General features: G+C 35.4%; 1 long non-coding RNA gene across 9 annotated transcripts; it reads left to right on the top strand.

Annotated features, from left to right (window-relative positions):
- Nucleotides 1722-5324, top strand: LOC107616889. Of its 9 annotated transcripts, none has more exons than XR_002353356.1 (9): nt 1723-2102; nt 2225-2530; nt 2654-2979; nt 3109-3201; nt 3320-3406; nt 3476-3565; nt 3667-3777; nt 3932-4771; nt 4865-5324. It is a non-coding gene; the product is annotated as an uncharacterized LOC107616889 (long non-coding RNA). The 9 variants fall into 9 exon arrangements; XR_002353353.1 differs by having other exon boundaries at nt 1732-2102; nt 3476-3777; nt 3932-4011; nt 4702-4771; XR_002353355.1 differs by having other exon boundaries at nt 1722-2102; nt 3667-4771.

The raw sequence follows: 10466 nt of genomic DNA, 5'->3' as shown, positions 1-10466 counted from the left end.
CTTTTTGGGTTCACGGTGGTTCTTTCCCACAACGGTAGAGGTCTAGATCTTGTGGCTCATGGTCCGCTGTACTACGAGGAACGTTTCGCTCGTCAAGAAGTTTCATTCACAATGGTTGACAAGATTCTTGCTGCTATGGGATATACCGTTCATGATTACAACTATCGCATTCTTGGACATGTCACAGAGCAGTTGAATAAGATCAAGAAGGAGGAAGTTGACCGATTGAATGAGCGAATTCGGTTACTAGAGCTTGAAAACGATGATCTTAGAGGACAAGTTGAAATGTTTGGAGAAATATTAAATGAATAGGCTGCATGTAATAGTGTTCATGTATGTAGTTCTGATTTTAATCTCTCCTTTTGTTTTAACTAGATGGGAAACTTGCAAGTATTTGGTTGTAAGTGATTATGTTGCAGGTGTTTTGGTTGGGGTTTAGGATTTAAACAAACTTAATGTGGATCCTAATATAATATAATTTTCATGTGGGTTTCAAGTAGGTTTAATTAAATCCTTGTTAACTTAGAGTGGTTTTCATTTGAGTAAGTAACTAGGTAAAGCATTTTTAATTAATAAGATAATATTATTCAAATAAATTCATAAAGTTAGAAATAATACATTTTATTTATAGTTAAACACAAAAAAATGATCAAGAATACTATACACATGAAAAGTGTACTATCGTTATATGCATTCTGTTTTTGTTTTGTTATTCAGGTTTAAATTTTAAGTGCTTATATTTGTGATCAATATTTTGACATCTTTTCCTTCATATGTTTGTTGGTTATAAAACTTGTAGAAAATACGTATTGTATTATTAATAATTAAAATAAAAAATCACAAACGAAAGAAAAAAATGATTTTGAGCAAACTTTGTAATTATAGATTAAAGAAACAATGATAATTTTTACTCATTGTCAATCAATTATGAAATTTTCGGTAATGAAAATTAAAAGGATACAAAAAACTTAAAAACATTGACAACAAAGTTGGCTATTTGTTTTAAAATATATTTAATTGAATATTTATTTATTCATTATTTTATTAGCAAATCATTTGTTAAAAAAAATGCTTACATCAATAAACTTTGATATTAATTAGTTGATTCTGCGAATTTTCGGTTTCAATTGTTTTTTTTTAATGTTATATAGTGCCATAGCAACATAAATATATATAAGAGATACAATTTCTTTCTAATGAGACAAAGAAATTATTAAAAACGCCAAATGGGAAGTAATGATTTTTATGTTTCCCTTCTAATTTTCAATTAATAAATTTAACAACATTAATTTAGCAAAAGGTCAAAGTGATTAGCAAGAACTCATGTTCTTAGTTGGCGCAAAGGTTAATTATTTAACTAACCGTGATTTTGATGATCTGGTGAGGGTATCTTTTAGATATTTTCTTTTGAAAAAAGGATACGATGGTTTGATTGATGGGCGCGCATCTGAAGGAAATAATGGCTTTCTCATGATGTGACAATACGTTCAAAAGCATGGTTCCTCACACTCAACCTTGCTGAGAGAGTGAGTATGTATTTAAAAAGTGAAAGGGTGATGGTTGGTTAATAAAACTATACAATATTAAATAAAAAAATAATTGCTATCCATGTAAATGTTAAGAATGATGCACTACAGGAAGTGTTCCTGAATGTAAGCAAGACTTTGTGTTGGGCCTCCCCTGACTGAATTGGTCTAAGATAAACAAGGCCCAAGTCTATTGACTATGGTTGCATTGTTGTCTTAATAAAAGAATGAATGCACGCTTGGAGAACTCAACACTATTCATACAATCTCTTTTTCTTCCCACACATCAAGGACACATCCTGCTCACTAACACTGATGAAGAAAAACAGTGTCTCTCACCCATTAGCAAGGGAAAAGGAGTGTTGAAGTTTTCTGAGGATACCCCATCATCCCAATCTAAACTTGACAGATATAGATTATTAGTTTGTACGAGCATAGATACAATGAGTTGTGATGTAAAATTATCCCCCTATACGGCGGGTTGTTTTTTATTGCAGGGAAGGACGAACTGATGCCAATGAGAATGGGGCAATGCAAGACTAAGAAGTGTTTCGTCTCCTTGGTAGCATTAGGGAGGTATGAGTTCTTATTTGCTCAAGTTTCTTTGTTGAGATGCAAATGTCACGGGGGGTTGTACTATGTTTGGCTTTATGTGCTTAATCATTTGTTGAGTTGATACTTACCCATTGCACTTGTAGCATCTGGATAAAAATGAGAAAACAAAATAGGCTATGGTGCAGTCTCATGGAGACCAAATTAAGAAGCTGGCAGAAGTGGTTGACGGTCACAACCACATACTCGGAGGTTTGATCAAGAATGTGTCCACCAAAGAAGATCCTGTGCCAGCTATGAAGAATGAGGGAAAGAACATTTCAGCAAAAGAAAGACGCGGTCGACCTCGAAAGGCCAACGACGCCAACAAGAAGATAGGGACGGGAACTGTAGCAAGGACGACGCCAGAGTTGAAATCGATGAAGTCGAAGACTGCAGATAGTTCCTTTAAGGTTAGTCTGGGTTGAAATGATTGTCATATGTGACAAGCTATATTTCTTATTTAGTTACTTTGGTATCCATGGAGCCTTATGTATTTATACCATGGCTTTTTCATTTATGGTCATGTTGCTTAGCGAAAGCTAAATTTTGAAGAGGAGGAGTCTAGAACCGATGTCATGATGGAGGTATACCAGGAGGGTCATGGAACTCTATTCACCTATTACACTCATTTTAATGCCTATATGGATGGTGCTGCGATGCCCAGGATATGATCATTGTCATCCTATTAATGATTATATATTAATATATATCATTTTTCCATTATAAGATTCTCCCCTGACTAACTTGGATTCAATAAACGGTGTACGTAATTACTATTCCCACCGCCTGAGGGAATGGAGTTCGTTCGAATGGAACTTGGAGTTGTGGCCTATATATTTGGAAAAGATTTGCCGAAGAGGTTTGGCTATTTAAATGCAACGATTTGGATTCTTTTGTTTGCTTCGGTAGTTTCTTATAGTTGCGGTGTCCACATATAAAAGGCTAATATTTTCTGTGTTATTTTACATGGTTGTGGTACAACGATCAGAATAACAGCGAGGTCCTTGTCCCAATTGAGCATTGTCTTGGAGACAGGCATGCCCTACACACCCTCTGTCCTAGAGAACGGGTCATGGACGATGTAAGAATGATATACAACCTTGATGCCAGATTATTTTTTTCTAACAAATTCCTGAAAACCATGGTCTGACCCTTGTCTTAATCATGAATAAATCATTTTTTGGCATTCCATTTGATAGGTGATTAGCCTAGTTGCCGTCATGTGCACCGAAGGCGCTATGTCGAAGTCAATACTCAAGAGGTGGTGGCTTCCCACCTCTTTCTAGGTAAGGAATGCACACCACACCTTCTTTTAAGCATTACAAAATTGTTGTATATGATTCTTTCCATTGCAGCAAATCACGGTTAATCCAACAAATTATTGTCCAAACAAGCTGGAGTACATCAAGCACAAGTTCATGAGAAAGGCAGACAAACTGTTTAAGGTAACGTTCTCCATTTGTCATGATATTTTCAATGTATCTATACATGGCAAACATCATGTTTGATCTAACATTCTCAGATTTACGTTCCCCTCCACACGGAGGATCATTGCTACTTGATGATCATTGATTTCTTCAACTGGAAGTTAGTGTATCTTGACTCGCTAAAAGATTCCAAGGTTACAAAGGTCCGTAAGGATCAGATGCTATATGTGGTAAGCGCGAGTGATGTGGATTCTTTTAGTTAAGACTTTTATGTGACAGAAGCGAATAATGCATTTTATTCGTATAAAATAATGCATGTTATTTTCTGGATGAAACATGCATTTTTCTTGGAGAACTTGTTGAGTGATGAGTTTTTCTATGAAGGAACTCCAAATGAAATGCACAAGCCATCCACTTATGAAATACTAGAGCCGGAGATCGGACAACAAGCTGACGGATCCTAAGTATTTATTTTGAATATTTTTTTTTCATTTCTTGCCCAACTACCTGACCAAAAAAGTTTTCCACCGAGACTGAGTAAATTTTTTACAAGTGAATAAACACCTGCTAGGATATAAATTGGTGCCTCAGGTTCGCTATGCACAAATAAATTTTGGTTAACTTCTAAATTATCTTATATCAAAATTTATTACATTGCTATTTTAATGGATCACAAGTCTAGTGGTAGGCAGAACAATATTATATTATATGATGTACATTCTTTAAAAAAATTGACATACATCATCCTTGCTTGTTCTTTGTTACCGGATTGTAAGTACTTCCAGCCAATACTTTTTTCTTTCGAAACTACTAAGCCAAAAAAAAAAAAATCTCCAACGAGACAAAGTAGCTTTTTTAAAAGTGAATAAACACCAGCTGGGATATAAATTGGTGCCACAGGCCTCTCTATGCACAAATAAAGTTTGCTTAACTTTTAAATTATCTTATATCAAAGTTTATTACGTTGTTAGTTTGCGAGATCATAAATTTGGTGGTATTGACAACAATATTATATTGTATTATGTAAATTGATTAACAAAATTGACATACCACGTCCATACTTGTTTTCTTGTACTGTTATAGCACTACCAAACATTTTTCACTATTGGACTGATATATCTCAGGCCCATGTTGACTAATGCTATTAACTTCAGTAATGACTGCAGAGTGTGGGTCGCCCAATGGATGATCCAGTCCCATATGTGGAGTGACTAAGATCTACCGGTAACTGCATAACCCAGTTGATGTGCCGTCAATTATTTGGCAAAATCACAGTTCATAATACTCTTTCTATTGTAATGTTTGCCATTTTTTTAGGTGGTTAACAAACATACAAGAATAAGGTTAGCGATTGATATTGTATTGGGGAGACACAACCCTATTCGAGCTGAAATCGGTTAGAAGGCCGTAGAAGTTTGGGACAAAAGATGCAAGAGGTCAGACAAAAAAACCAAGAAGAATACTGGCCAAGTGGATGTTACTACAAGTCTTACCATATAGGATGTAGTCAGCCAAATTGTACCCTTTTTTTGTGCCCAGTGATGAGCTGTTTAGACATTATAACAAGACTTTATGTTGTAAAATGCCCCTTCAGATCCAACCAACATGTTTCCAACGAAGGGTTGATTGGTTGATATAAAAAGGCCCTTTTGGTGTGTCTTTTTTTTGTTCCTCAGAATTCATGGGTTTGATTATTGTATTTGGGTGCTCTTTTGGTGCAAGAAGTAACATTGGTTATCTTGGGCCGTTAAGATGTTCTTGAAACAAGTTTGTCTAATGATTAGGCTCAACGCGAAGTATACTTCCTCTCTTGAGCTATTATTACACTCTTGAGTCTGGTTAAAGGTTATTGATGTTAAAAGGACTTTTTTAATAGTTGGTCCTTTTTGGCAGAAGTTAACTAATTATCCACACAATATCCAATTGAGTGTCTTAAACGTGGTCAACACTTTTCAATGAATTTTTAGTTTCGCAAAGTTTTTTATTCTATAATATTTGTTTAGCATCGCATTACCTCTTAAATTTTACGTTTAACAGGTTAATAATGAGGGCCAATGTGTCAAACATAATTAAAATAAGACTGATAACTTACCTCAATTACAAGTGTCGCTTATTTATGGTTACATACAGTAATATATTTGAAGGGAATTCTATTGTCATATGCACACAATGGCCATTGTCACTGCTCGACTAATAACATTTTGCTTGACTATGTTGAATTATCCAACTGTGCTGATTACAATATCTAACGAGCTAAATACACTATTACTTCCCAATGCCTATCTTTGTATTTTCTGACTGAAAGGAAAACCCACGACTCTGCGGAACTCTCAAATCGAATCCTCACTCATCTACACCAGTTTGGACAAGCTATGTAACAGTTCCAGCACCTAAAATAGTGTGATTCATCACATAACACTCGTCATGTCGAACCTTATTAGTCTAACATACTAATTGTTTATGCATGCAGCTTCAAACCTACGACTTGGACCGAGACCCTCGTTGGTTCTAAACGACTTGTGCCCATGATTCCAATCAAATGGAATAGTCTTCATGGAATCTACCCGGGACATGCAAAGAGACCCACCTCTGAACACTTCTTCTACCCCAATTGTTTGATCATTGGATCTAGTCACGTCCAGTTCAGCAACCTAAATAATTAACACTTAACTAATTCTCATAGCACCAAAAAGGATCTTCACATCACAAAACCTTAAAGAACAAATCGTTATTGCCAAGTATCTAAGTCAATTAAAAACCTTCACGATTTAACAACAATGGAATTTCTAAAACAATCTAAATTATCTCATCGCGTTGTCCCTCGTCAATTTATTCCAAATCCAACTCATCCGGTCGGGCCCTTTGCCCTTTTGAGGTCTTCCCTCTACACAAGTCCTCTTAGTATGCCCCAGCTTGTTGTACTTAGAACACTTTCTCTTGGACGCCTTCCTCTTATGACGTTTTGGTGCTCCCTTTCTTCTGATGAAAATAGGATCTCGAATTTCACCACATGCCTTAGACCTCGTAGGATGGACACCTTTGGCAAACTCTGATTCTACGGTTGCACATAGTCTGCGAATACCCTCCAAAGCAGAAGTGAATAAACCAACCTGCTGGGCACCTAAAAAGAACAACCATCGTGACGTTGAATGAAGTGCTCCGTGACGAAGCAAGAATCCTCTATCACCACCGTCATCAGTTTTCACGACATATGCCTCTAATGATTTTGCTTCTTTGGTCCAACGTTTCAACACTACACTACCATGTATTGCCAACAAGTGTTCAAGCTTCATCACAAAAAACATATGCTTGCATGGAAATCCCTGAATTTTCCAAAAATTACAATGACATTCCAATTTACCCATATTTTTATCACATAAAACCATCACATGACGGCTAGGATGACCGTACTCCTCAACTGTGTACACCTTCATGGCCAACAACCTCCTCACCCCAACAAAATTAATTGAAGATACACTCTCAATCTCCCTTTTTAACATCCGCAAAGACCGCTCTTGTGTAAAGAGAAGGCGCATGACACTCAAGGGAGTCTAACAAGGTTTTCCGAACCGGCATACTATAAATCGACTTGAACCATGTTAGCAATTCATTATTCCTATACTCACGCACAAGAAGTTCGAGATTCTGAACAAGCTCCATGACGTTAGGATTTTTGCCAGTAAAGAATTTTATAAAAACAGTCGCGTTGTAGATATAGTCTCTAAACCAACAGAAATCCCTTCGTACAAACGTTTGGTTGTCACAAGTAACAAACCCCTAAATAAATTGATAACCGAAGTATTCAAACCTTGGGTCGTCTTCTCAAGGAACTGCAGGGAAGTATGTTCTTATTATTGGTTATGGAGATTGTAAATTGGGGGTTTGAGAATGAGGGAGCAAGTAATGTAAGATAACAAGTCGTTAAAATAATAAATAACAAAGCTCTTGGCAAGGTATAAGAACTAGAAGTCCTATCCTGGTTATCCTTATCAATTGTGATGAGAATTGGATTTTTCTCCCACTTTGTTAACCTCTAACTATGAAGGTAAGTTAAGTGGATGAATTAATTTTTATTCCTCAGCTCCTAGTCTTTCCTTGGGAAAAGTTAGAGTTATTGGAACTTGAATTAATTCTTGAAGAATTCCAATTTTCAATCAACAATGAGTTTGATAACTCAAGTGTCTCTAATTATTTAACCAAAGCCAAGAGGGGAAATATCTAAATTAAAAAGCATTCATATAAATAAAGCAAAGCAAAATTAAATCTGAAAAATACCTCAAATAATATTAATTAAGAAAATCATAACATGAATGTAGCATAAGCTAAATAGGTAACATAACTAATATAAGCATTAAAGTATCTGAAAGTAAGAGATAAATATAAATTAAAAGAACATTGAACCTGGGATTGAGAGGCACTCCTAAAACTAAGAGAAATCCTAAATCCTAATCCTAAGAGAGAGGAGAGAACCTCTCTCTCTAAAAACTACATCTACTCCTAAAATTGTGAATATGAAAGCCTCCTCATGAATGGATGCATTCTCCCACTTTATAGCCTCTAATCTGTGTTTTCTGGGCCGCAAACTGGGTCGGAAACAGCCCAGAATTCGCTGGTTGCGAATTCAAACACGCTGATTTTTCGTCACTGCGACGCGTCCACATGGAGCACGCAGTCGCGTTGCCTAGCGTCAGGGCAACTATGACATATTATATATCAAATCAAAGCCCCGAACGTTAGATTTCCAACGCAACTGGAACCGCGTCATTTGGACCTTTGTAGCTAAAGTTATAGCCGTTTGAGTGCGAAGAGGTCAGGTTGGACAGCTTAGCAATTTCTCCAACTTCTTGTATTCCTTCCACTTTTGCATGCTTTCTTTCCATCCTCTGAGCCATTCTTGTCCTGTAATTTCTGAAATCACTTAACACACATATTAAGGCATCTAATGGTAATAAGAGAGGATTAAACATAGGGAACTTAAAGCCAAAGAAGCATGTTTTCAATCAAAGCACATAATTAGGAAGGCAAATGTAAAACCATGCAAATAGTATGAATAAGGGGGTAAAGAGTTGATAAAAACCACTCAATTGAGCACAAGATAAACCATAAAATAGTGGTTTATCAACCTCCCCACACTTAAACACTAGCATGTCCTCATGCTAAGCTCAAGAGAAGCTATAAAGATGAAGAGGAATGGTAAAATATATGAAATGCAACCTATCTATATGAATGCAACTACATGCAAAATGTTTTTATCTACTTGGTTAAAAAATAAATAAGTTCTCCAAGACAAACATAAATCAAATTTCACTAATTCAAATTATACAATAAAAGACAAGTAAACTTGTAAGAAGATAGCTCATGAAAGCAGGGGACATAGAATTGAGCACTGAACCCTTACTGGTAGTGTATATCACTCTAACTCTCAAGTGTCTAGGGTCAATCACTCTACTCTTCTCTAGTCATGCTTTCTAAAATTTGTTCTTTACCTAACCAATCAACAATATTTAATATACCAATGCAAACATCATGAGGTCTTTTCAAGGTTGTAATGGGGCTAAGGTAAGGGTAAGGGTATATGTATATGGCTAAGTGAGCTTTATAAATTGAATCTTTAATTAACCTAAGCTTTCACCTAACATACATACACTCTATATAACTCTAGAATCATGCCTAGCTACCCATAGTCTTTACTTTTGCATTACATACTCATGTATCAATTTTTCTTTAATTTTATCACATATGCATTGATCTTTTATTAACTTAACATTGGGGTAATTTTGTCCCCTTATTTATTTATTTATATTATATATTTTTTTTCTCTTTTTTTTAGAGAGACATAAAAACTAGAATAACGTATCAATGCATATGGAATTTTTTTTTTAATTTTCTATTTTACATGAGTAGGTACCCAAATTTTTCAATATTCAAAATTAGAAACATGATACATTTCCTTATTAACCCAAGTTCCCATAGTTTTCCCACACTTAATTGTTACACAATCCCTATCTTAAGCTAACCAAAGATTCAATTGAGATATTTAATTGTTTTTCTGCTTAAGGCTAGTGATGTGGTAAAATACAAAACAAATGGAGATTAAAAGGCTCAAAGTGGCTGACAAGGGTGATTTAAAGGGTAGACTTATTTGGGATAAGTGAGCTAAAATCAAATAATGGCCTCAATCATATGCAAGTATGTAAGTACACTAAATAATGGACATATAGATTGGAACAAAATATAGATTACAATCATAGAGAAGAAAACACACAGGAATAAAATATTTATGGTTAAATAATGTAACCATATAAATAAGCTCAAATCTCACAGGTTGTGTGTTCTTTAGCTCAAAAATCATGTTCCAAATACAACTTCAAACAAATTTAACACAAAAATTTTGATTTAAATTAGTGAAATACTATAAAATTTCTTGAAAAAGAAAATATTACTTCAACCAAGTAGTAACTAAATGCATAAAGTCAAATAAACATGCAATCAAATATGCAGATGCAACAATGAATAAATAAAGAAAATAAGAGTATTGGTGTTGAAAAGAAGGTAACTAACCCCTGGAAGTCGGTATCGACCTCCCCACACTTAAAGATTGCACCGTCCTCGGTGCATGCTAAGATGTACAAGTGGACAGGCTGCTCCAACTGATGTCTTTCTCTATAGGTTGTGCAGATTGACTTGCCTGTCTCCCCAGTTAGAAGCTTTCCCTTTCCCTTCTTCGGTGGCCATCCTGAAAGAAGAGAAAAAGAAGGAAAGTAACCCAGAAATAAAGATAAGAACATAAATGAAGTATGGGTGGGTTAATGCCAAATGATAAGGGTCTCAATTACATGGAAGCTTCAACATGTATGTAAGAAAACAATAGAAGCTATGGCATACCAGTGGTGCAAAATTTGCAACAAAGGGGAGGTGT

The sequence above is a fragment of the Arachis ipaensis genome, chromosome B09 (assembly GCF_000816755.2).
Source record: "Arachis ipaensis cultivar K30076 chromosome B09, Araip1.1, whole genome shotgun sequence".
Taxonomy (NCBI): domain Eukaryota; kingdom Viridiplantae; phylum Streptophyta; class Magnoliopsida; order Fabales; family Fabaceae; genus Arachis; species Arachis ipaensis.
Note: the sequence above shows the minus strand (reverse complement) of the source record. Positions and strands in the feature narration are given on the sequence as shown.